The 27591-nt window shown below is 47.4% G+C and overlaps 1 protein-coding gene and 1 pseudogene across 1 annotated transcript in view; one reads left to right on the top strand and one right to left on the bottom strand.

Moving 5' to 3' along the window:
• Positions 1-3413: 3413 nt before the first annotated feature.
• The window catches only part of ATP8B1 (ATPase phospholipid transporting 8B1), a 112092-nt gene continuing 87914 nt past the window's right edge, over positions 3414-27591 (top strand). Inside the window, exon 1 of the mRNA XM_037151978.2 lies at positions 3414-3989. The gene's annotated coding sequence lies outside the window, so the exon portion shown is untranslated. The remainder of the gene's footprint in view (positions 3990-27591) is intronic.
• Positions 25761-26879, bottom strand: LOC119054134 (non-histone chromosomal protein HMG-17-like; annotated as a pseudogene).

Here is a 27591-nt window from a genome sequence, read left to right as displayed (position 1 = left end):
AATGTCCATTACATTTCCATAGAGACAAATAGTAGGGTATTAAGCTCTCTTTCTTGTAGAGAAGAAAAACTGTAGGCTAGTCCTGTGCATTACCTATTCATGAACATGAAAGGAAGAGAAGTGAATTTTAATCACGTGCCCAGGAGTAATACCTCCCCTTCCTTCTCATGCATGTTAAGCCAAAATAGTTGAGATACTTGGTTATTTGATATTTTAATGTTCCTTGAGACCCAATTTTTAAGTTTGAAGTGTTGGTCAGAAAAAAAGAAGTTACCAAATAGTAAAGGAAGTGGAAAGCATGTAGTAAGTCAGAAGGAATTTGGAAAATTATTTGTGCGGACACGGACTATAGCATCTGTATCTAGTTTAAATGCCACTTAAAAGAAAGTGGGGCAAAGCAGTCGAAGCTTCTAAGGTATTGCAAAGACGGGCTCATGTAAGAGGCACCTTCCTATCATGTTTAAAATTCTGGAGCTGCTCTAGACAATGGCTGAGAAGAACTCACCTTCCAACTGAGTTGATCTTGAGTGCCAAGCAGGGGCTACGATAACGCCCAGGCATGACTGCCTTTCCACTGGCATTAAATGCTTTAGCTTAAATGACCACTGGCTTCAGCAAAGAACTGAATACAGGCCGTATCACCTCCCTCCAAACATATCTTGTATTCCTTAGCTCTTGTAGCAAATTTGAGGAAATGAATTTTCAGTAAAATGGGGCTAATTTTCTTGGCAACCACCCCAGACTTTCTACCCATATTGTGGAAATGCACAGGAGTGTTGCTGGGAACATGAAAAGCAAAAACAGGCAGACAGACAGACAGACAGACAACACACAGAGGAAATGATAAACTACAAAAGCTGGAAAGCATTGTCACCCTTTTTGAAATGACTGTTTCTGTTAAATGTAATTATTTCCCGCAGCAGCTTGCAAGGTAAAGGTGTTGATTAATGCATGGGGGTTTGGGGGGGGGGGCTTTAAACAAGACCAGGACAGTCCCACCTGGGAGTGCAAAGTATCGCAGGGCTGGTGGGGTCAGGGCCGCTGCCCGGACCAAGCAGCCATCCCTCAGGTGACTCATGTGCGACACATTTCACGTCAGTCTTGGTTGCGTGCGAGAGATACTTCCAGTGAGTGACCTGACCGGGCAGCCTGACGTTTGGCACAGGTCTTTCAGAGAGGACAAGGGTCAGGACTTCCTGGTGAGTTACTTCCTTTATCAGCAGCTTCAGCTGACATGCTCTGAGAGTCTCTTCCCAGGGACCAAGAAAGTACAGAGGCTGAGGTGAGGGAAACTCACCAACCAGGACAAGGGTAGCACGTGTTCTTTTCTGGTGGGTTCCAGGCAAGATGGGGTTCCAAAGAATTTCTCACTGGAATGAAACCCCTTCACCTTCTTGCAAGTTTTTCTCAAATGCAGCTCTTCATGAAGATTACCCTGACTACATTATTTAAGGCTGCAGCTCATTCTCCCACTGCTAATGTCTTACCCCTGCTCTGTTTTTCTTATTTAGTCTGCAAGTCTTAAGCATGCAGGTCGATGAACTCGTGTATATGTAGACTGTCACATAACCACCGCCCAGATCAATAGAGAGAACTTGGACAGCACCCAGAAGGCTCCCTCCGTGGCCTCTTCCCAGTCAGCCCATTTTATTTTTTTCAAAGCATTTGTCACCTTTGAAGATACAATTTGCCTGATCAGTTCACTGATGTACACAAGCAAGTAGAACAGTGCCTGGCACATAGTAGGCACTCAATAAATATTTGTTCAATGAGTGAACCTCCTTGTCCACATTCCCTCCACCCCTTCCACATGGTCTGTAAGAGAGTGAACTAGCCTGGCATCTTCAGGGTCTCCCCAGGGGTGTGAAATTCAGCAGGAGGAATGGTGCTTATCAAACCTGGCACGGAAGTGGATTGGATTGGATGTATCTTAGTGTCGTCTCTCTTCTAGACAATGTTTTCCTGGACAGACTGAGCCCTAGCTGATTGATCTACATGAAGAAAAGTATCGTTCCTTTAGTCCAGGGTCATCGCTTGATTTCTGGGGTGCTGAGCCTTCCCGAGTGGCCTCCCTTGTTCTGCCTCTGCGGTCCCTGCTGATGCCATCACCTGGCATAGAGAATCCGGCTCACCATCCATGCTCCGTGTGCCCGTCAGTTGTAGGTTTTGGCCACGCTGCATCTCGGCTGTTTCTCCTCCGCGTGTCCCTGGAGCAGCTGCTGTGTTTTCAGGCCCCCCTTATGTTGCAGTATCAGCCTCCCACGTGGTACCCCCATCTTAATCTTATCGTCTTCCACACTATCCCCGTTACTTTCTCTAAAACACAAGCTTGATCCCCTCACTGCTGTGGTCATAAGCTTTCAACAGCATCCAAGGCTTTCCAGGCTCAGCTCCCTCCCTCGCCCTGCACAGGCCCCGCTGTGACTGGCCAGGGCCTGTTCTCAGGCCGAGGTGACTTTGCTCTGCTGGCGGGTTCAGAAAAAAGGCTCTGGTCCAGTTTCATTTTACAGATGAGAAAACTGAGTCCTGGGGGAACTTAAGTGACAAGCACAACCCAGTCACAGATCGAGTGTGGCTAATGGAAAGAAAGCCCGGGGCAGTCTAGGGTTTCATGTACCAGTGGTATCTGTCACATACCGGAAGGTCACAGTGGCAGACCACTCTCTGAATAAGCTCTCTGTACAACTCAGCCCCCATCAGGTGTGGGTAACTGAGTCCTGCCAGAAGCACAGCCTTCTTGGAGAGGTCTCCCTCGAGCCCCTAGCTGGCAGTCTGAACCCTCAGGCCACTGACCTTCACCTCTGTGACCCATAGGTAACTCGAGTCCTATCTCCTGTACTACATTTTAAGCAAACTCTGATTCATCTTTGACTTTTCTTCATTTTTTGTCCCGGGATTTTATTGCAGGTGAGCAGTAAAATTCTACTAAAGGGGGAGCTTCCGATAAAAGAAGCATAATGAGCTATATCCTGCCAGGGAGGTGCGGTTCACATGCCAGGATCCAACCACGCGTGCGGAGTTTAAAATGTCCAACCGCACCGCATCATTCACATGCCGCACCCTGGCTCCTACTGACCCCAGTCCTGTACAGGTGAGGGGGTTTGGTCTCCGCAGAAAGCCTGGTCGCTGCAATTACGGGATACATTTCTCGAAGTCTTTTGGCACCATCTCCTTCCCCACCCGCTGCGCGCCGAACGGCGACGCGCCTTCAGTGAGCTGTCCCAGAACGTGACTTGGCACCGAGAAAGCACAGCTCCCTTACTGAGGAAACTCAGGTCCCCGGCGAGCCGTGACCCCGACTGCCTTCCGGGCTGGCGCGGTCACCGACCCCAGGTGTTGGCCAAGCTGGCCGAGGGCAGCGGGAAAGTGACGCGCGCCTGGTGGGGCGGGGTGGCGAGAGCGGCCCCCAAAGAGGCGGGAGCACTGGCGGAGCCGGCAGCGGCTGCAGTTGCCAGGTCGCAGAACTAAGGAGGCGCAGGCCACCTCTGGGGCTCCTATCGCCGCTGGGGGGCACCGAGGGCTCGAGGCTCGACGCTAGCCGCGTCTGTTAGCCCAGGGACTAGCCGTCCATCCGCTCTTCGCCGCCGCCGGGAGGGACAAAGAGAGGGCCGACGGCTGGGCCCGCCCCTAGCCTCCGCCTCGCGCGGCGGCCACGGCTGCGGGAGGGAGACCGGAGGCACGATCCCAGAGCGGAGAAACCAGTTTGGCCGGTCCCAGCGATCGGAGAGAGAGGGCGGCCGCAGAGGAAGGGCGCGCGGACGCGGGGCGGGGATAGGCGAGGAGCCATTGGCGAGCCGCGAGAGCCGGAGGAGACGCCGCCAACGAGATGAGCTTCCCGGGGCCCCGGGCCAGCCCCCGTGCGCCATGAAGCGCTAGCCCGGCGGCCGGAGTTGGGGCTGGGCGGGCGGCTACGGCGGGCAGGTGTGCTGCGATCACGCGGAGAGGCGCGCACCCGGCGGATGCCCCAGCGGGGGCCCGGCGAGCGCCAGGTAAGCAGGGGCGCGGCGTCGGTGGCCTCCGAGCTCCCCGGCACCCCATCGGCCCCGCAGGTCCTTTGACCGTCCCGGGCCGGCGGACCCCGGAGATCCGGGATGCGGCGCAGCAGCTGTCCGCGCCCTCGGGCTCCCAAGTCCGCACGGGTGGGATTCGGGTGTGGTTGCCGGAGTCTTCGGAGCCTCGGGGACAGAGAGGCACAGCTGGACCGGCGGGCAGCACTGTGGAGAGGTCCAGGGGGTGTTCACCTGCCGCGAGGACAGGGAGCTCGCAGGAGGTGTTTGGATTCTTCCCTTGTATGTGACACACAAGTCCAAGGTGAAGCTCCGAGGCTCAAGCCTGACGGGGCTTGCGGGTCCTTGGGACGTGCTGCGGGCTTCCCTGCAGTGTCTGCAGCCCTCTGTGAGTCTCCTGTAGCCGGGTTCTGCTGGTGCCCCCGCTGTGGGAACCGATGCCAAGGCGTCGGAAACAGACCTTAGGGCCAAGTATCCCTGGCCGCACCTGCGGAAAAGGATGGCCAGACCGCCTCCACCGCGCCTGCTGCGGGACCAGCACCCCCCCCCCCCACCGGACGTATTCCGTGCGCCTTTGAGCAGGTTGGGAGGCGGTGGGGAAAAGGGTCACTTTTTCCGTTGATTGTAGCGTCGTACCCGCCAGCGACCGAGGCCCTGCTGCAGCCTATCTCTTTCCCTTTCCAGTCTGGTGCCCAGCTGTGTCACCTCGTTTTAGGCGCGCAGAAGGCTACTTGTCGGGGTGGGAGGATCGTTAAGAGAAGCGAGTGTGTTACCTTCCCACGTCTCCACTCCTTCCCAAGTGAAAGAAAAGCTTGAATTATCCGCGCAACTTATCCCAGGGGGTGTGCGCGCCTGGGCCCCGCGGGGGAGCCTCGGAATGCAGCTCCGTGACAGCTGTAGCGCTGGCCGAGGGTGCAGACTGGGGGGCGGGCTGGAAACGTGCAAGTAAGGGGGATGTGGGCCGCATTTCCACCCAGTGAGCCCCCTCAACCCCACCCGACCCTTTTCACCCGCCGCCCCTGGCTGCCTCCAAGTTCTCGCGTAGCTCCGGACGCCGCGTTCCCCTCCCGGAAACCGTCTGCCCTGTTGACTTGAGAGGAGATCCCTTCCCATCTCCCTAGGCCCATTGCCTTCAAACTTCAGGTCCTACTCCTTGAGAACCCAGGACACGCACAGGCGAAGTGCTTCAATTGCCACCCGACGCGAAGTAGCGGGTTCGATCGTTCTGGGTCCACTCCGGGGTCAGGAAGGTCCTGGACCAAGGCTAACTGATTTTAGGAACAAAAGCTAAAAAATGAGGTGTGATCAAGTCTGCAGTGATAGTAAATACAAGTGCATATAAACAGGAAACAGCGTGAAGCAGGAGTTTTCATTTTCCTCTCATTTGTGTTGGACGGAGAACGCCATTCATTAATGCTGGGCCTATTGTCGCAGGCCTTATTAAACCCATTATAAACGTGCAAACGATGACTAATGGTTATTAGCTGATTACTGTCTGGGGTGAAGCTGGCCTGCCTACTGAATTTCCCTAATGTTTTTTTTTTCACTCTGTAGTAGAGGCTTCCTTCTAATTTTAGGCAAGAAACCTTCACACTTGCTTCACTTGCTATTCCAGCTGCTGGTGCTTTGGTATTTTTAAAAGATTTTATTTATTTTTAGAGAGAGGGGAAGGGAGGAAGAAAGAGGGAGAGAGAAACATCAATGTGTGGTTGCCTCTCTCAAGTCCCCCACTGGGAACCCGGCCCATAACCCAGGCATGTGCCCTGACTGGGAATCGAACAGGCAACCCTTTGGGTCACAGCCCATGCTCAATCCACTGAGCTACACCAGCCAGGGCGCTCTGGTGATTCTTAAGGATTCTCTGTGTCTGTTATTGAGGGTCAAACAGGACACATGCAGCTCAATACTACGAACGCACATGCGTGTGTGAGGGCAGCTCTGGCCACTTTCAAGCTTCCCTTCTGGTTTTCATTTTAAGGAAAATGTGTACAAGTGTGTGCTTGTTACTTGTTAGTTACAGATAGAACTAGGAGTAAGAGGTTTGTTGTTTTCTTTTTATTGGGGCTTTATAAGAACGATTTGGTGAAGGGAACCCCTTAGCCTGAAGAAGCCTGCAGGTGTAAAGCGTGTTCAGGATTAGCTCCACGTTCCACCTGGATTTCAGGCCCTGGGATCCGAGCCCTGGCCACCCCGACCCCCGCTGGCTGCTGACTGGTTCCTTCCCTGTCTGTCTGGGACCCTGTCTTTCCTTTGTCCGTCCCTCCTGCTCCAGCAAGGAGTAGTGGAAAACATATGGATTTAGATTCCCATAGATTTTGGTTCTTTTACTTACTTTATATTGTATTTGGTTTTTACAACTTATATTTGCTTACGTTTAAAATTGTATAACCCGCCCTCCTCCGGTAGCTCACTGGGTTTGAGCAGAACCCCAACATCCCAACGTTGTGAGTTTGATCCCCGGTTAGGGCACATACAAGAATCAAACAATGACTGCATGGATAAGTGGAAAAACAAATGAATATTCTCTCTCTCTTCCCCCTCCCTCCCTGCCCACCACCCCCTCGCTCTCCCTCCATCCCTCCCTCTCCTCCCACCCTATCAAAAATCAATAAATAAAATTTAAAAAGTTGTATAACTTCAGGTGTATTTCTGCATTTTCTGAACCTTAGTTTACTCGTTTGCTGGGGTGAGAAAGGAGATCAACCTGCTTGGGTTACTGAGAGAACAGGTGAAAGTCCCTTGTACGTACGTAGTAGGGGTTCCAACATTATTTTCATTCTTCCTTTATTCAACGTGTATTTTTAAAATTAGTATGATGCCTGGGCATTTGGTGTATTTAACAGTTTATTGCCTTTTTCATCTGACTTTCATTCTGGTTTTTGTACCTGAAATCCAGGTGATCCTTATAACCCCCTCCAGAGGGATTCTAATGTACCAGTTACCTTTGCTCTCCCTTTGGTTTCAGTTCTTGAAAAAGGAGGCTACGCTCTTACGAATGCGGAGGAACTTGCTCTTTAGGTACCAGAACAAGTTTTATCGGGTTCATTCATAACCCGTATCTCTAAAGAGAGGTGCCGTTAAAGTTTCTTAAGCACTTACCTTTAGCATTTGCTTCTGTAGTTGCTTCCAGATTAATCTCCTGGGAAGTTTTTATTTGTGGTGTCTTTCGGTGTCTGGTGAGTCTTTAGGCCCGTTTGTTGGCAACATTCAATTAGATGAATTGTATTCATGCCTAGAGGGGTTCTGTTACTTATTAAGATAAGTAAAAATTAATTTGCTGCCAGAAGAGTGTTAATAACACAAAAAAGATAGCTTATCCTTTTTTCAGTCTGTGCACTGAGTTGCCCAGAATCCCTCTCCCTGTGCTCCACTGAAAAGAGTGCCCAGTTTGAGATCTTTTGAGGTCTCGTGTCACTGAAGGCCTGGCACTGTAGAGTAGTCTAGAAAGTGTAGACGCACCACACGACAGTCTTGTTGCTCATTTTTTATTCTTAGAAGACAGAGAAATTTGTACTATCTGGTCATTTAGGATCACATAAGTACTTCCTACTCCTTCTAAAATTCATGGCACTTTTAAATAAATTGTTGCCAAAACCAGGCCCAATGGAGCTGGTGTTTGCTAACTGGTCCCAGTGCATTCTGGGCCCAGAAGCAGCGGTCCACAGAGGCGGGCCGCATGCTCAGGGTTCTTTTGACCTAGCTTGCTTGGAACCCAGGCCTCACCACTTCCTCACTGAAAAACCCACAGCAAGTCACTCAGTCCCTCCGTCTGCCTCAGTGTCCTCATCTGCAAACTGGAACGGCAGCGGTGACTGCCTGGCACGGTTGTATGGTGCGTTGTATGGTGAGTTCCAAATGAGGGAATTAACTGGAAAGGCTCAGTGCACCGCTCCATGAGGAGCGGTCGTTACCACTGTGTAGTTGCTATCGCTCCATAGGTATTTGTGGCTCATCCACCCACTGCCTTTCTCTTGAGCTGGGCAGGAAGCAGGAATCACTCTGTTAGTATTTATTTAGCCAACACAGGAACCTGCTTGCACCAGGCACTGTCCTCGCCCTAGAGTAGGGGTGAAGTTCCGAACCTCCAAATCCAAGGCTCAAGTTCTGGAACATGGGCGTCCGAGGGCGACACAGAGGACCAGTGCACTCAGTGACCAAGGGACATGCCCACTTGGATGCAGCCACGTGGGTCCCTAGCTGCTCTCACCTGGGTGCCCCTCCTGCATAGTGGACGCCCTTGGGGACTGCTGAGCACTGCCGTGTCTCCTTTACACTCGTGTGTCCCCCACTCTGCCTTTCCTCTTCCCCAGCCTCTGTACTTGTGTTTAAAATATGAGGTCTGTCCAGGAGAAATCCAGCCATTATCAGTATAACGAGAACAGTTTGCGCAACATCGATGTAACCTGGCAGCCAAGGAAAGTGGACTGGAATGTGCATGTGTGAACAATGACGACTTCAGTGTACTAGTCAGTCAGGAAGGTAGACACCGTTGAGTGAGCATGTGTGCTGTGTGGCCATCACATTCAAAATGACTGAGTGAGTAGAGCAACAAATTTGCATCAGGTTTTTTATAGAACTTGAACATTCCTCCACAGAAACTGTTCAGGTGATTCGGAAGACCACAGCTACGGGCAACTGGTGATTGGCAGCTTTGTCGTGACAATGTGTTGTCATGATGTGTCACGTCTCGTGCAGGGTTTTTGGTGAAACATCCAATCACTCAGGGGACTCAGCGCCTCTACAGCCCAGATTTGGCTCCCTGGGACTTCTGGCTTTTCCCAAAACTAAATTCACCTTTGAAAGGGAAGAGATTTCAGACCATCAGTGAGATTTAGGAAAATACAACGGGGCAGCTGATGGCGATTGGGAGAACAGTGTGAGGTCCCAAGGTGCCTAATTTGATGGGGACTGAGGCGTCATTGTCCTATGTACAATGTTTCTTGTATCTTGTATCTTCTTTAATAAATGTCTCTATTTTTCATAATACATGCTGGATACCTTCTGGACAGACCTCAAATATGCATCTATGTGTGTATGTGTATATATATACACACACACATTTCCCCCCCGTTCAAAATTCAGGAATTTTTAGACCTTGAATTTCTTTTAAAGGATCTGTGCTCTCCACGTGGTTTCTTAGTGGTGGCACCTGGTAAGCACTGCCAGTGACACAGATCTTTGGTACAATCCCATTCATTCAGTCACTAGATTTTGAAATGGCTTGAGCATTTTCTCCAGGTACTGCACTGGGGATTGTACCTGTAAGGTTTTCATGGGGTCTGGGTTGCGTGTTGTTTTTCTCCTTTGGTAGGAAAGTAGATGAGACGTTCTCTCTCTCTCCCTGCCCTGGACTTGGTCCCTCTTCGCATGGAGAGGTGCTTGCCTTCGACCCTGGAGCATGGCCCAGGCCCCTTCTAGCTCTGAAGCTCTGTTTCATGATCAGCCTCCAGGTCTAGTGAATGGGGATCTGATAAGGGAGAGCTGGGCCTGGAAGCTGTGGAGGGTCAGGTGGGAAGCCCTCTGACTCTGGGGAAGACCAAAGTCACCCTTGTTCTGGGGCAGTCAGTCCTTCCGTGATGACAGCCACCCTCCCTCTGCGGGACGTAGAAGCCTGGCACTTCTGTGAGGGGCACATGGGCAGCCTGACCTTTGGTTGGTAGCGCTGGTCTTTATTTACAGGGCTGTCATTTCTGGCTTGGTCTCTTTGCAGAGTGGCTTTTGTTCACCAGAGTTGAGGTTTGTTTGCTCTAGCACAGGCAGTGTTTGGAATCAGTTTTCTAACCTCCGCTCACACTGAGTTCAGCTGGAACATCCTCACTGGAGCTCCTCAGGCAGCCAGTGTCATCCTCAAACAGCCTCTGACCGTCCCTTCTTGCTGTTTGGGGAAGCTTCCGAGGGTTGGGCGCATATGGATTTTAGCAAGTGTGGTGTGACTTTTGCACAAATCTTTACTCTGTCTTGTTGGGATGCAGCGAACTACTGACACCGTGCTCTGTGATCTGTGTGTGATGGGTAGATGCAGAAAAAAATGTTTAATATTCTCTATCAGAAACTCGGTAGCCATTTGACTTGGGTGATTTAAAACGAGGATCTGCGTGGGTCAGGGTTGGCGCATCTCATGCTGGGAAACACTGGCCCTCCCTCCACACTGGGAACAACATGAGGGCTTTTCAGCCGGGGATGAAGGACTCCCCTGAGCCTCGGAGCCTCTAGAATTTGCGGTAAAAGAAAGCAAGTAAGTGTGTGGCTTTTATCAGACTCTAGACATTGTGAGAAGGAGGTGAAAATCCATACTCTGTGTTTGGAACCAGGGCAACTTTGGGAGGAGAGGAGGTTCTTCATGATCTCAGCTTAGGGAGGAAGTTTGTTTTATGGGAGTTGTGTTAACTGTGGTCAAATGTTTATGAAAGGTACCATTCTCGCCAGTTTAAAGTGTGGGTTTGGTGGCATGAAGCACATTTACAGTATCAAGCACTTGTTGCCACCATCCATCTGCAGAACATGTTCGTTATCCCCAGTGGGAACTCTGCATCCGTTCAACAGTGACTCCCTACTCCTCCTTCCCCGTAACCCCTAATGGCCTCTCTTCTTTCCATCTTGATGAATTTGGCTACTCTAAGGCACCTCCTGTAAGTACCTTATAATACAGGGTGGGGCAAATGTAATAGAGGCTTATAGCTATGAGTACATGAAGCAGTTTATTCCTGTATTATTAATTATTGTATTATTTTCTATACAAACTGTAAACCTGCTTGTGCCCCGCCCTGTATTGGTCCTTTGTGACTGGCTTATTTCACGCAGCATAATGTCAAGAAGATTCATCCCTGTCATAGCACGTGTGAGAATTTCTTCCACTCCCCGAGGCTGAGTAACATTCCTTTGTATGTCTATAGTATGTTTTATTTACCTATTCATCTGTTGGTGGACACTTGGGTTGTGTCTACCTGTTGGCTATTTTGATAGTGCTGCTAGGAACATGGGCATAGGAGGATCTGTTCATGGTAGTTTTTGAGACCTCCCTCCGTGTTCTGAGACTTATCTTTCACCAAAAGTGGTTGGGATGGGCAGGGACATGTAATATTTAACATCCCACTTTACAACATCTTGGGAAGAACTTGGGAAACTGCAGGGGTGCGGGGGATGGTTTTATTGAAGACACACGTAGGGCAGGCACACACTTCTCCTTTTCACCTGTAGCTGCTCTTAGGAAGCTGGTGGTCCTTCAACGTTCCATCACCCAGCTGGCCTGTTGTGTGGCCGACAGGGCGCTCTGTGCCAGTGTGGGCGTAACAGCGCAGGAGACCCAGCTTCCTGATCTGGAGACCTGTGCGGACCACAGCTGCCTTGGAGGGAGGACATTCTGCAGTGCAGGAAAAAGGAATCCTTAACTTCCCTCCCAAATTAACTGGAATAAACAAACAAAGAAACAAAGAGATAAATCAATATTTTGGTGGAGGGAGGGTTAGAATGTAAGGAAAACCACTATTTAAATGTTTGAAAAATTGAATACTTATCACAGTCAAATTGTGTTCTCCCTCAGGGTAGAATCCATGGTTTTTAAAACAAGCTTTAAGGCAAAAGGTCAGTTCTAGGCTGTAGGTTGGCAGAATGATCAAAGACTGTGCCTGTGAAAGCGGGTGTTGGTGTGTGCGGCTGGAGAAACCAGATGTCCTTCTACAATGATTAGGTGTCAGTCCATGTTCAAGACATCTTGGTCTCTCTGTTTTCTAGAGAACAATAGACTCACATATGAATTTATGTTCACACTGTGCCCTGAAAATTAGCCAAAATAAAGATTTCCATGTTTCATTTTAGCAGGGGTTTTTTTTTTTTAAGTAAACTAAAAAAAAAAAAACCATTTCAAACTAACCCCAACCACCACCCTCCTTGGGTGTCATTCCACCTTCCTGTCCCATACCAACCGCAGCCACAAAAATGATATCAGAGCTTACATGGCTAATCTCTCAGCTTTGGTACTTTGTCTAACTCAAGTTGATTAAGAGCATTTAGAATTTTTAAAATCAGTCTTAGGCTTCCCCCATTACATAGAAAAACATGGTGATAATTCCAATGTGTCTTTGAGATTACTTGAACCAACACTCTTTTTAAAGCTGAAGAAAGTTTGCTCAGGCCCTGAACTCTCAGTTACTGGTTGGTCTCATTTCCTGAGTTCTAGCTTGACTGGCCAAAGAAATAAACCCATGGTGTCTCCTTGAGAATGTCCTATCTCCCCAGTCATTTCACATCAGGGACCCTCTTCCCTAGTGTTACAAAGTCTGAAATGAAGAGGCCTCACTTAGCCAGCTAGACAGCTAGCAGGTGTTTACGAAGCACATCCTGTATGCCAGGCACTTGGCCTCTCCCAGGGAATCAAGTAGGTAAAGAGCCTGCCCTCAGGAGCTCACACTCTAGAGAGGGGAGTAAGAGAGTAGAGAAAAAAGATAATAAATACGAACAGTATGTGGTGTGCTTGGAGATAAGTGCTTCAGGGGATAAAAGGAGAAAGCTGAACGGGGTAAAGGGAACTGGGGGGAGCCCGGGGGAGCAGGATGCAATGGCAGAGCGGAGGAGGTGGCATCATGAGGAACTCAGGGCGGAGTGTCCCTGGAAGAGGGGACAGATGTCTTGGTGCACAGGCCCTAACCGGGGAGTGCCTGGCTCCTCTGATGAAATCTGATGCTATTCCTCACACCTGTCAGTGGGGAGAGGAAGGGGTAAGAAAAGACCAGAGCGGAGAGGTAGGGGAGCACCCTCGTGCGGGGCTTCCTAGGCAAGTAAGAACTTCAGGCACCGGTGCAGGGCATTGCCCGTTGGAGTAGCATGATCTGCGGTCTCACCTGCATTTCCAAAGGGCCGTTCTGGTTGCTGGGCGGAAATCTGGCAGGGGGAGGGCTCTCAGGTAGGGAGACCATTTAGGAGGCTTCAACCCACGGCAGGGGGGGGGTGGCGGTGTTTGAAAGAGAGAAGGTTGTGGACATATGTGTTTTAAAGGTACAGCAGGATTTCCAGACAGCTTAGATCCAGGTGTACGAGAAAGAGGAGGCAAAGGTAACTTTCCTGGCAGAGCAGCGGGGGCAGGCGGGAATCTGAGTTTTCAGATTCTGTAAATTCAAGGGGCAGTGTTCGGATCACTCATAATAGGTTCTAAAAGGGCCTTTCAGGAATTTTTATGTGTATATAAGGTTCTGGCTCAGAGAACTTGACCTGTGTTTATTATCACAGCATGTCTTCCGACTTTGGTGGGGTAGAAGGGTAGTGTCAACAACAAAAAGAAGGAGTTGATGTGCATAAAGCAGAGACTCTTACTCACGTTGGCATGAAGATGGTCTGGAGGGGCTGGCAGGGCCTGCCCCCCACCCCCCGAAACTGCCCTGCTGTGTGTGCGTCAGGGAGGCAAACTCCCCAACTCTCAAACATAGGCTAACCACCCCCGTCTCCATCCACCTAGGGGGTCTTTTTAAACAGCTTCACTGAGATATAATTCATATTCCACATAATTCATCTGTTTACAGAGGACAACTCCATCATTTTTAGTATACTTACAGAGTTGTACAACCACACCAGAACCTATTTTAGAACATTTTCATCTCTCCTCCCCACCAAAAAGACACCCCACACCCTGTCACTCGAATTCTCTTCTGTCCTCAGCTCCTGCCAGCCTCTCACCTACTTTCTGACTCTGTGGATTTGCCTCCTCTGGACACTTTGTATAAGTGGAATCACACGATGTGTGATCTTCCGTGTTTGACTGACTTAGCATAATGTTTTCAAGGTTCATCCGTGTTGTAGCATTGATCAATACCTACTTAATTTCTTATATTGCTGACTAGGCACGTTACTTTTGCACAGGATGCATTCTTGAAAAGAACACGGGAAATGGAACTGAGTGCTATCCACAGATAGACTGACTTCCATGTGATGTGGGGAGCTGGTGGTTCCCAGAGAGCTAAATGTGTGGGTGTGTGTGGGTGCACACACATTAATTTGTTCTCTTTCACAGTCAAATACAAAGTCCATGGAATTTGCCAATGAACTTAGACTAGTGGCTTTCTGGTGGCCTAATGATTTTCTTTTACTCAGTGACTCAATAATTATTTGTTAAATACCTGTTACACTCCAGGCCCTGTGTCGAGACCAGGTGATTAATTCAGGGATGAACAAAACAGACATGCTCCTCCTCCTCATGAGGTTTATCAGGTCATTAGGAATAGATACTAAACAAAATATTGAACAAAAGAGGTATGAAAGAAGCCGATACTGGAATTACAGTCTATGAGAAGCACTTAAAAGAAAATAAAGCATACTAGATAATAATGAGAGCCTACTTTAAAATGGCTGAGAGGGACCCAGATGGCCTTTAAGGGGTGAATAGATAAAATGTTCTATGTCCACACAATGGAATATTATTTCATCTTAAAGAGGAAGGAAATTCTGACCCCTGCTATAACACAGGTCAGCCTTGAAGACATGCTGCTGAGTGAAATAGGCCAAATGCAAAAGGGCAACTATTGTGTGATCCCACTTCTGTGAGGTACTTACAATAGTCAAATTTATAGAGACAAAGGACTTCCGCCAAGATGGAGGCGTAGGTGGAAATACTCTGCTTCCTTGAACAACCAAATCTAAAAATGACAAAGTTTTAACAACAATAAATGCAACCAAACCACAGAAAATAGAACAATACGGAGTCCAAAAACAACGAAAGGCCTGATCAGCTAAACCGGTGAGAGGGGTGAAGCCAGCAGCGGAGTGGGTTGGGCAAAAATGATCCCCCGACCCGGACGGCGCGCTAGCAGCCAAGGGCCGGATCCCAGGTGCAGGGTAGCTGGGGGAAGGCACGGCGCGGCTGGCGGTCTGAGGTCTTGCGTTTGCGTGCAGATAAACCAGTGAAAAGACATGCGTTGAGACGGACCACGCAGGCCTCGGCGCAGGGCAGTGGGCTCGCACATTTGTGCTCAGATAAATAGGTGGGGGCAAGCGGTGATGCGGACAGGGCAAGTAGAGAGGATTGCCATTGCTCCCTCTCTGACCCCGCTGCCACATAGAGCGTCACAAACCAGCAACCTGGGTGGCCCTGCCCTGGTGAATATCTAAGGCGCCTTTCCTCATAAGTAACAGGCACAAACAGATCAAAACATGGCTCAAGAACAACTCAGAGCCTCAGAGCCAATAAATCTAAGCGATGAAGAAATAGCCAAACTTTCAGATGCACAATTCAAAACACTGGTGATCAGGCTGCTCACAGAACAGGTTGATTTTAGTCACAAATTAGAGGAACATATGAAGGCTAAACTTATTGAAATGAATGGAAATGCACAGGAAACCAATAGTAATGGAAAGGAAATTGGGACTCAAATTTATAGAGACAAAAGTGGAAGAGGAGCCCTGGCTGGTGTAGCTCAATGGATTGAGCTCGGGCCTGCAAACCGAAGGGTCACTGGTTTGATTCCCAGTCAAGGCACGTCCCTGGGTTGTAGGCCAGGTCCCCAGTAGGGGGCGTGCTGCAGGCAACCACACATTGATGTCTCTCTCCCTCTCTTCCTATCTCCCTTCTCCCTCTCTAAAAATAAATAAATAAATTGTTTTTTTAAAAAAAGTAGAAGGGGGTAAACAGGGGCCAAGGAAAGGGGAGATGGGGAATTTTTTAAAAATATTTTATTTATTTTTAGAGAATGGAAGGAAGGGAGAGAGAGGGGGAGAGAAACATCAATAGGTTATTTCTCTCACATCCCCAACTGGGGACCTGGCCTGCGACCCAGGCATGTGCCTGACCAGGAATCAGACCAGCAACACAGGCCAGCACTCAATCAATCCACTGAGCCACACCAGCCAGGGCTGAATCACGGTTCATTGTTTAATGAGTGCAGAGTTTCAGTTTGAGATGATGAAAAAGCTCTGGAGATGGATGATGGTGATAGTCACAGGACAATATGAATATTCTTAATACCACTAACTGTACCCTTAAAAATGTTTTAAAATGGTCAATTTTGTATATTTCTTACCACAATAAAAAAATAGCTCAGGAGGGTCTCTTGGAGGGGATGACCCTTAAGTTGAGACCTGCAGGATGAGCGGTCCCCAGGCAAGGCTTCCCCTGGTCCAGCCAAGGGAACAGCACGTGCAGAAACCTCGGTGGTGAGAGCTTAGTGCTGTGATCTTAGAACTGTGAGAAGGGAGTGATGGTGGGACAGGGAGCATGGGTTGCGGTGTGGGCAGGGACCCAGCTGATGGGGAGGCCCTGGTGTGTGTTTAAGCAGTGGAGCAACCAGGTTGCATTCCTGGTTTCACTGGGTGACTCAGGCAATGATGTGGAGAAAGGGTTGGGGTGGGAGGAGACCAATCAGGAGATCACGGCAGGATATGTGAAAGAGAGAGATGATGGAGGCCTGGGCCGGGATGGTGGGGGTAGAGGTCAGAAATGGAGGGAAGGAGCTGCATTTTTAGAAGTGGAATCTTGGTCTTGGAGATGCATCAGATTTGAGAACCTCTGAGAAGGGAAGAGGAAGTGGTTTCCAAATGTCTAGCATAAGTAGCTGAAGATAATGGAGACAATGGTGTTGGACTCAGAGGACCCGGCTGCAGGATTGAGAATTTAGCTTTGGGCCCATTAAACTGTCCCAGTTGCTGGGACACCAAGGTGTGGCCAGAGGTTAAACTTTGACAGATTCAGATGTCTTAGCTGCAGACCTGAAAGCTTGGGCGCTGGAGGGTGGAGCTGAGGCTGAGAAACTCTACAAGGACTTACGGAACGAGTGCTTTCTAGCCTTGGGGTTCACCTTCACATTTTGGCAGAGTTTGTGAAATCACACACCTATTTTTTTGAGCAATGAAGCGTTTAAAGTTGGGCCGCAGAAAAGCACTTGTGCAAGTGCATCAACCCTGCTTTCTGGCAAAGAGGACGACGGAAAGCTAGTGGTGTTGTCTGCAAGACAGGCCCATCAGACGCAATGCAAAATGTTTATCCGAGACAGGAGATGGCCAGTGTGTATTTAATGGGAACTTACCAAAGTTTGGGAATTTCTCATGGAAAATGATGAATTTGATTGGCTTGGGTGGCCTCACGTAAAAAGCAAATTATTCTTTCTAATAGTGCATGTAGGGTAATGTGGCAAAATGGCGTTGCTTTTGTTGGCAAAGTACTGTGCTTCCCACAAGTAGTATTTATCTACTCAGTCCTGTGGTGTATGTGTTTACCGGCTTCTTCTTGCAAGTGCAGGAACTGGAACTCAGAGGTCTCAGAACTAGTAATTTGCAAAACCAGAACTTGAATTCAGGCTTCCGCTTTTCCAAAGGGAGGGTTCTTTCCAGGACCTCACAGTTGATGGTTGGAAAAACAGTACAAATGATCCAGAAACAGATTAGTAAATAAAAACACAGAGCACACAGTTACACTGGAATCTCAGATAAATGAATACGTTTTTAACATAAATATGTCCCATGCAATAGTTGGGACATACTTACACTAAAGGTTATTTATTGTTTATCTAAAATTCAAATTTATGCACGTGTTCTATATTTCGTTGGACAACACTTCCTGGAAATGAAGTTTTAGAACACAGAGCTGTTTGTAATTTGAGGACTGCCTGTATATTTAAGCTCTATTTCACAATTCCTGGATCATCCATGCATTTTTTTTTTTTTTTTTTGAAATTTGGGGGCAGGGGTTGGAAGGAGGATTGATTTTTCCTAGTCTCTCAAAGTGGCTGTGTCATGCCATTCTCCTGGTCTTTAATAAATATTTATGATCTGTAATAAACAGCAGTGTAGTATAACAGGCCCTGGGTTCAGAGGATGTCAGATCTGCTCAACCCATTTTCCAGTTCTTTGACCTTGGCTGGTCATAATAATGCTTGATGTTGTTGGACCATTTCACAGACTTACAATCTTCTCACTTGGCAGCTGTTAGGACAGATATTATCCTCGTGGAACCAATGAGAAACCCAAGAGGAAGCAGGGTTTGGGTGCGCAGAGGCCAGGACTGGGCTAGAACATCGTCCTAAATTTCAGTTCAGTGATGACTGTTCGTTTTATTTTAAAGAAAATTTTATTTTATTGGGGTTTTTTTTTTGAGAGAGAGAGAGAGAAACATTTATTTGTTGTTTCACTTATTGGTGCATTCATTGGTTGCTTCTTGAATACGCCCGGATTGGGGATCAAACCCACAACATTGGTGTATCGGGGTAACACTCTTTCTGGCCAGGGCCGTCAGTTCATTTTCTAATCTTCCATTTCTTTGTGCATTAAATCATAGCCGTGGTATTTTATAGGTTATCCTTCTAATAGAATTCCATGAGCTTTTGTAGTTTTACTGGTCATCAGACTCCAACTGTAAATGTATTGTACATGGTGTAAATTTCAATGCTGCAGGTTAGGAAGTCGGTGAACTATGTAGTTTTCTGATGGCAGAGAAGTACAATAGGTTCTGTTTGGATCATCCCATATGTTCACTTTTATAAAGTATTTTTATGTCAACACAATACTACAGGCACATTTCAGAGGCTTATAAAACTTCAAATGAAGCCTTTTTATTTTAAAGGGTTTTTCTCTCCTTTGAGAGATTTTAAATCTTTAGAAAAATAAAAGCCACATTCATGTACCTGACCACTGAGGTTTGAAAACATTTGCAGCATTTTTTTAAAAGACTATTTATTTATTTTTAGAGAGAGGGGAAGGAAGGGACAAAGGGAGAGAGACATCTGTATAGGAGAGAAACATCAGTTTCATGCCCCCAGCCAGAGACCTGGCCCACAACCCAGCCATGTGCCCTGATCAGGAATTGAACCAGTGACCTTTCAGTTCACAGGCTGGTACTCAATCCACTGAGCCACACCAGCCAGAGCCAGAACATTTCTAAATAACAAGACTTTTTTTTTAATCCTCACCCAAAGATACATTTATTGATTTTATCTTACTTATTTTTAAATCCTCACTTGAAGATACATACGTTTGTTGGTTTTGAGAGAGAGAGAGAGGAAGAAAGGGAGAGAGAGAGAAACATCTATCAGGTGCCTCCCACAGGCGCCCCAACCAGGGATCAACCCGAAATCTTTCGGTTTACAGGATGATGTTCCAACCACCTAAGCTACCTGGCCAGGACAAGACTCCTTTTTTAAAGTTGAAGATCTGTAAGGCCGCACAATCAATAAGGCACGAAAATTCAGTTTGGGGAAAAAGTCATGGCAAGGACCAGCCCGATTAACAAAAGGCGATTCCCAGTGCGCCCCATGCTACCCAGCCTCAGGGCCCTGAATGGGCTCTTCCACCTGCTTTTCATCAGGTGAAATTACGTCTTCTTAGATAGAGGTTCCTTTGCATGCGTCATCAGGAAATCAGTAAGTACAATATGGCTTTAATTGCACTTGGCACAGGACTCGGGAATATAAAGGTTAGTGACCTTTGCAAGAACTAAAGTGCATTTTGCTAGCTAGTGAAATTCTGTTTGCTATGGTGTCTTAGGTGTTGCACAATGATTTCCAGTCTAGAGTACCCTTAGAATTTAGTATGAGTATCATAACATTTGTTGTCTTCAAAATTTTATATTTGAGTACTTCAAATCTTTCACATATTATTTCTCCTCTAACAGCCTGTTGGCAGTCCTTGTATTCTTTGGAATTTGTCTAAGCTCTAAGTTGTTATGGAGCAGTTTTGTGTCCCAACATGTTCAAAGTCATTGCTATCTTCCACAGCTGGCTGTATTTTGACCTATCTGACTAGACAAAAATGATAGTATCTCTCGTTTGTACTCAAGCACATCCTGATTTTTTTTAACTTCCTTTAACGTTTTGGGGGCTTCCTATTTTTCATGAATGCTTAGACCACATTTCATTGCCGAAATGAAGGGGCTTAGTTTAGCAGATCATCAGCAAAATTCCCAGCTCTAACATCCCTGTATCTTCAGTTTACTGGATCCTTCCCTCTGTCCCAATCAGTTTCTACTTAAAAGGTGATCTTCTGTTGTGGGTTGTTTTGTTTTTCACTCATTTCCTGGACTGTGGCAGGTACCATCTTTGGACAGGGGGGTCTCCACTTTCCTTTTTAACCGTTAAAAGGGGTTTACACCCCCCTTCCCCGTATCTCCAGAGCACCCCAGACACAGCACAGCAGCTCTGACCCCTAACCAGTTAAGATGGTGACTCCTCTCTAGTTGGTGCTTAAGCCAGAAACTTGGCCTTGAGCCGTGACCTCTCTTTCTCCCATTCCCAATCCGTCTCCAGATCCATTGCTTCTATCTCCGGAAGATCTTGAATCTGCCTGTTCATCTCCCCTGCTAGCCACCGCCCTCCCTCTCCCAGACCATCCCAGAAGTCTTCTCCCTTTTGTCTTCATTTCCACCCTGCCCCTCCAAGCCAAGCAGCCATCAGGTCCCAGAGCACGTCCACACCCAGCCACAAAACCTTTCCCTGTCCCAGTTTCAACAATATTTACCTCCTTTCCATGGCTCGCCAGGCACAGCCTGCTCCAACCTCTGCTTCCTCCCCACAGTCCCATTCTTGTCCTTCTTTATTTTCCGGAGAGTGACAAGCCCCTTCCTGTCCTAGGTCCTATGCATTTGTCACTTTCTTGCCTCAAAATCTCTCCCCCTTATCTTCTGCTGTTCAGCTCACATCGCTTCCTCAGAGCCCTCTCCGACCACCCTAACTAAAGTAGGACGCCCCAAGACACTCCCTCTGCGCCGCTGCCTGCTCTCCGTGTAGGGTGACCCTTCATTTATTTGTGAGATGAGCGCTGTGCTGCTCCACCTGGGAGCTTCCTGGGGAGCAACCACATCTGTCCTCCAGAGCTCAGAGGCTGCTCATGGCTAAAGCTTCTTCTTGTCTGATGAGTATTGGAGGAATATTCATGGGACTAGTTGCTCCCTGCGTGAGTGAGTCACTGATTGAAGACTCCCCTGAAGCATGAGGGAGGGACATGTGAAACACGAGGCTCTGGGAACACAGAGAAGGGGGTTCCTAACTCAGTTTGGGCTGTTCAGGAAGCTCTCCAAGAATGGGTTACATGGCAGGGCAAGCCTGAAGGATGATTTGGAGTCCCTCAGACTTGGGAAATAATACGATGTTCCAAATGGGGTGGGGCCAAGATTTCAAATGAAATGGATGCTAAAGAAAATCTGGCCTCTGATCAAGCCCGACTGTGGGTGCCACCAGCCAGCCAGAAAGTGGCAGTTTCCACAGCAGCCACCAGGAGCTTCTCAAACACTCATGTGTGTGTAGATGTCCTGGGGACCTTGCTAAAGTGTATAGACTTGGTTTGGCGGGAAGTGAGGCTTTGTGATTCTGACAAGCTCTTGGTGCTGCAGATGCTGTTGGTCTGTAGACCTTTCTTTGCACAGCAAGGACACAGGACATGGAAGACCAGTGACATTGTTGAAAAGACAACAGCTCTGTCATCACCTGCCCCTTGACACATGGTGAAGGGGATGGCCTCTGTCTTTTCTCCAAAACCGAATTTCCTCTTATACTTTCTTTGTCAAATCATATAAAGAAGTATTTTATGACTTCATTTTAGGCAGCATCTACCAGGTACATTTGATATCCTTAAAGTTCTTCCTTAACACAGACCCTCCTATAGTCAAGCAAATAGAAACATAAAAAGAAAGCTGGTTTGAAATCCACCCTGTTACATGCCTGCCATTGGTTTCAAAGGACCAAGGAAGCTGTGCAAGTACTTCCGTTAAACAGAAATCCACTTGAGTATCATCTTCTCCATCACACCTGCACTCCTCCAGGTGCATCGTCTCCTGGAATCTGCACATTGTCTATTTTATGGTCTCCGTGCTGGGCGTTCTTAGTCTGGACGTCTGTTCTCTGCTGCTTGTCATACTCTTCTGGGCACTGCCCCTCACTCCTCATTAGCCTAAGTATCTTCAGAAAAGACAGATTAATATTAATCCAGGCCAGTCATCATTCACAGGGTAAATCTATTTTCCTAGAAGAGCCACATTACAGCCCAGACTCGAACACATGGGACTCACATTATCTAGAGCCTTCTTTAAGATCTATAAACCAGAGGTGACAGAGGAATTTTCTGTATGTGGGAGTGTGCGCTCCATTCTTCGATTTGCAATAAATGAGGTTCTCAAACTGGGCTGCACGTTAAAAATACTTGGGGAGCATCGAATATACATATGCCTGAGCCCCCACCTGGAGATTCTGTACCCAACACAGGTGCATCTGGGGTGATTCTAATGCACAATCAAGGCGGCAAACTGCTGTTCGGAAGGTGGACGTGGTAGGAATCGGCCCTCTGTGGGGTGCCTTCGCTTGGATTTATGGAAGTGTCCAGATATAAACACATGGGAGAAGTGATTAAAATGAATGAGTGATGTAACTCAGAGACATTGGACCAGAGTCTATAATGCGTCAGCTGGGGGTGGCCTCGATCAAGTCACTTAACAACCTCATCAATCTCATCTGTGCAGTGATTTGCCGACTATAAAGCACTTTCACATGAAGTGTCTTCTTTTCACAAGAATTCTAAAGAGAGAGGACAGGGCAACTTTGCCCCCTGCCCTTTCTTCAGGGAAGACAGTTCTTCATGGGATGGCTGGGAGCATGTCCCAGGCCTTCCCAGACTGGATTAAGAACAACTCCTCCAAACTTCCACCCCACCCAGGACACATCACCCTCTCCTGGCACTTACCGCACTGAATGGTAGTAATCCTGAGTTATGGTTTCTCTCCCCTTGAGAACAGAGTGTCGTATTCCTCCCAAGCATCTGCTCGCTGGTGGGCATTCAATAGCTGTTTGGTGATTGGATCACTACAGTAGCCACCACTTCACAGATGGGGACACAGGCAGCCTAGCCTCCCCCTACAGGCCTACGTACAGGCCTCCCCTCGCCTCACCTAACCTTTCTGAGCTCCAGTTCTTCTTGTGAGAATGAAGAATTTGGAAGTTTTCTCTGACATTCCTCAGTGCTCGCACATGGCTGGTGTCCTGGTCTATTGGGTAGTGTTGTAGAAACTCAGCAGAGCTCTCCAAATGGGTGTGGGGCGATCTCAAGAGTAAAGAGTAATCTCTGGCTGGGATTACTGTTTATTCTCCATGCTCAGCTGGTGGGAGCATTGTCTCAAAAGGTTGCACACACCAAAAATTTGTGAGTTTGAGCTCCAGGCAGGGCACATACCTAGGTTGCACGTTTGACCCCCCAGTCAGGGTGTGTATGGAGGCAGCTGATTGATGTTTCTCTCCTTCTCTCCTCACCTTCATCTCCTTAAAAAAAAAACAGTAAATATATTTTTGAGTGAGGATTAAAATACAAGAATAAAGAGCATGATCAAAGTAACCCCTTTTTATTGGCAAGAACAGGGATTCATATTCCTACTTTAGCCTGGACCAGTAACTGAGTTTCTGCTGTGCTTCAAATTCACCTTGAGAGTTTGAGAAAGTCGAACCCCCTGTGTCTGTCCCTTTACTTTCTCTGTAGTTCCCCAGGTGATTTTGAAGTAGACAGCATGCAAGGCCCACCTTCTGATGTCCTGGAGGTTGCTCATAGCTGATGACCAGCGGCTCTCTCCTTGCATGGTCTTCAGGTCTATCCTGACGACTTTAATGAGCTGGCTGATGCCAACGGCCCTGTGGGAGCAGGGAGCATTGGCCGGCCACATACATCCAACGTGCACTGCTGAGACGAGGAAGTTGTCTTCTGTCCGAATTACTGGCTGCTGAGATTGGACTCTTGACACTTAGAAACCGTTTCCTAATCAGCTGGGGTGGGGAGCAGTGGTGAGGTTCTGGATTGCAGAAGGGAGAAGGAAATGGGAACCCTCTTTTTTCCCAGGGTAAAACCGTCCCCAGAATTTTTTTCACAGTTTGTACGATATTATTTTTATCAGGTGACCCCTTAGGCCAAAGCCAATGAAGAGATTTGTAAGGGTTGCAAAATGTAAGGATTAGGTGAGTATATTGAAGAATTAAAATGAAATAATTTCTCTTGCCTGTGGTACGACTGCCAAACTATTGAAAATCCATATTCAGATGTAACTGTGAGCTCCCCTCCCCCTACAATTTTCGAGAAGTTTTCTTTTCTTGGTCTCTCACCAACCAAGCCCTGAATTTGAAGCTGGCCTACCATAGTTTAGCAGTATGATAAAATCTGACACTTTTAATTGTTAAATTTCCCAAGCTGTTAATGTATGTAAACATATAGCAGGCTGTTCCTTACGGCAACAGGTAATGACTTGGGAGCTATTTACATGGTGAATCCTGTCAAACCTTCAGTAAAACTCACGGCATTTTCATTTTCAAAGGAATTTTTTAAAGAAATTGACAAGTTGAATATTTCTTAATCCTTTTAAGAATTTACTTAAGTATGTAAAAGATGAAATAGAACTTGTTCACTTTAACTTTTCCAACTTCAGATTTTTAAAAACTTTCTCTATATTTATTGCTGCCTCCCAGGCCGTTTTACATATACAGGCAAACTTGTGAGGGTGAAATTCATAATGACCCAGTGTGAGGATCAGAAATGTGGCTTTCAAAGTCAGTTGATTTATTCACCTTTTGAACTCCAACACTTACATGCCACAGTGGCTTACAATGGGCTTAGCAAAAAGAGAGTGTTACATTACATCTGAGTATTTCATTTCTCTCCTTTAAAAATTATTTTTAAATATGTCTATTGTTTTATAGAGAGAGGAAGGGGAAGAGAGAGAGAGAGAGAGAGAGAGAGAGAGAGAGAGAAGCATACATTGATCAGTTGCCTCCATACACACCCAGACCAGGAACTGAACTCACAACCTAGGTCAGCGCCCTGACCAGGAACCAAACCCCCAACATTCTGGTGCACGGGATGATGCTCCAATCAACTGAGCCACATCGGCCAGGGCCATTTCTCTTTCATTGCATAATATAAGAATTGATATCTAATCATTCCAAAAAAAAAGATGAAAACCCCATGTTCAATATCGCTAACATTAAAAATGGGCATAACGGACCATAGCTGATACCACCTTTGTTTTTTTCCCCCCAAGCTGAACTGTATCCAGGTTTATTAAAGATAGTTTTGGTAAACAGTCATGGTATTTCAGGCAGGACATGGACAATCGTCAACAGTACATGATACCTTTAAACTCCTGTCTCCCGTGGACTGCTGAGACCAGAAAGCCACTATGAAACCTGGTGAAGGTTTCATCTGCTTCTCTGAATGGCAAGAGTTTAGAGTGAGGGCTGACATCTCATGTTAGCATGTGGTTTAACAGCTTTTCGCAAGCTGACCCTGACTTTCAGGAAATGAAATGAAAGTGGCAGAATTATCGATCTGTAGATCCACAACCTAAAAAGGAATGGCTGCTCTTTTGAGGGACGCCATGCCAGTGGTGACACTGGGAAAAGTCCAGACTACCCAATGTACCGGGAGACATTTTGGGGGGGTCAGGTCCCAACAGGTCTCTGCACTTAAAGGAGTCAAGTCTATGCTTAAAGGGGAGAGGGACAAGGGACACAAAAATGAACTTTAGTTTTCCAGCACCACAGGGTGTGCCAAGGGCTAATGTGTGCCAACATCATGGGACCAAGAGCGATCTCTCCAAACTAGAAGGGAAGGGTGTTATTTTCCCACACCCTCCCAGCTTTGGAGACATTCTATTAGTCCTACATGCCCTTCCCCCCCAAAAAACAACAATAAAGTGTTCTGTGTGCTGACAGCAGAGCTTAAAAGAAAACAAAATTCCGCATTTTTATCAGACTTGATGAAAAATAGCACTTCAAACTGTACAGTCACCAGAAATACGTAGTTATCAAAAATGCACACCCTTCACTTGGCATCTGCAGCCCATGCAGCTTTCTGCACCTGGTCTGTTTCAGCATCTCCGTTCTCTGCAATGTTGTTCCTGTCTGCGCCAGCATCAGCATCCCCCATCTTCCCTTTGGGTACTTTCTCTCCCTCCTTTGCAGGGGCCTTTCCTGGCTTGGGAGGAGCAGGTTTAGCTGATTACCTGGTGGATCTTCCCTGTGGTTGGTTCGTCCTTCGCTTTGGCGTCATCTCCTGTAGCATCCCCTCAGGCTTTCTCTTGGGCACCATGGCGACCGTGGCGGGATATCGGGCAGGATGCAGGGGAGCAATAGCATGTGGGCTTCGGTGGGTCCAGGGCTCGTTCTCACCACCTCGTCATGCTGGGCCCAACTTTGATTTTCTAAGTTAATTTTGAATTTTCTTTTTGCCTCTTCTGGATGCCCTCCAGCTCTACTCCTGATTGCTCATAATGCTTGGTATCTCCCGATGCTGTTTTGAGTCAAGTCATGTCTCTCTGGTTCTCGTTTACCGCTAGACTTCTCATGCTTGTTCCACACAAGCTGTCTTATATGACTTTCGACTATATTTCGGACCCTCCTAAACTGCCAGGATTCTCGTTCGGTGTAATCTTTGGCTGCTTCTGTCTCTGAGTATCCTCTCTCCTGGAGCGTGGGATGGACCTGGTGATATGCTTCTAATGAGTAGAATATGACAAATGTGGGGGGGTCACTTCCAAGGCCAGCATGTAAGCCAGCGGCCCTACTGTGGGCTGCCCTGTGGAGAAATGTGCATGGCAGAGAATAGCCCACAGGTACCCTAGTCCAGCCCACAGCCCTGTGAGTGAACTTGGAAGCAAAGCCTTCCCAAGGGAACTTTCAGGTGACGTGGCCTTGGTTGACACTTTGAATGTAAACCCTGAGAGGGACCCTGAGCCCAAGAACCTCAGCCACTGAAGCTGAGGTCACACTTGTGTTTTAAATGCTAAATTTGGGTGTAATTTTTTATTCAACAATAGATACTGAATACAAGGACAGAGATTAAAGGCACAACTGAAGTGTTCCCTGCTTCAGGGAGCTCACCATCTGTCTTGTATGCGCCGTAGTTGTCTAGCAACCCTAGTAAACCGAGATGTGACATCATCTTTGTTACTCTTGGATGAAGGGCTCCAACAAAAATAGTTTCCCAGCTCCAGTTTTGTTTTCCATGTTTTTTCTTTGTTTTTCAGTTTAATTTTATGAATAAATAATACACGCAAATGATATAATCTTCAAAAGGTACAAAAGGGTATAAAGTAGATCTAACTGCCCCCTTTTGCCCCAGCACCCAGTTTCCTCTTTAAGGCAACAGCCATTACCTGCTGATTGGTTAACCTTCTAGAGTTAAACTTTTCATTTACAAACATGTACATATTTCTCCCCACTCCCCATCAAAACAAAACAAAGCAAATGGCAGTGAAATTTGACTTTCAAGTATAACTTGAAATCAGGAGTTTGGTTGGTGCTCAACAGATTGAAATCTGCCAATGGATTCTACTCTCAGCTTCACAGATAATTAACTGAAGGAACCACTGAAAACCTTTGAGAGAAAGGAAAACAACACGTCACACGATGATAGGGCTGGAGTGGGACCTGGAGAAGCCACCTGGTTTGCCCACTTGCCTGGGGGTAGGATGGTATTGAAGCAGGAAGACGAGTTTCCTCAATGAAGTATCTCATTGACCTTCGGGGGAGAGAGAAGAGGACAAGAACATACTCCCCAGATCAGAAAATGTCCTAGACAGTTGTTGCAGCTTTTCCCTCCCTAATTTTCCGATCAACTTCTCCCTGACTTTATACTGTGAAAATTAGGTGCG

The sequence above is a fragment of the Artibeus jamaicensis genome, unplaced genomic scaffold, assembly GCF_021234435.1.
Source record: "Artibeus jamaicensis isolate MK-2021 breed Jamaican fruit bat unplaced genomic scaffold, CSHL_Jam_final contig_354, whole genome shotgun sequence".
Classification (NCBI taxonomy): Eukaryota; Metazoa; Chordata; class Mammalia; order Chiroptera; family Phyllostomidae; genus Artibeus; species Artibeus jamaicensis.
The sequence above is the reverse complement of the archived record's forward strand: the minus strand, read 5'-3'. Positions and strand labels throughout refer to the sequence as shown.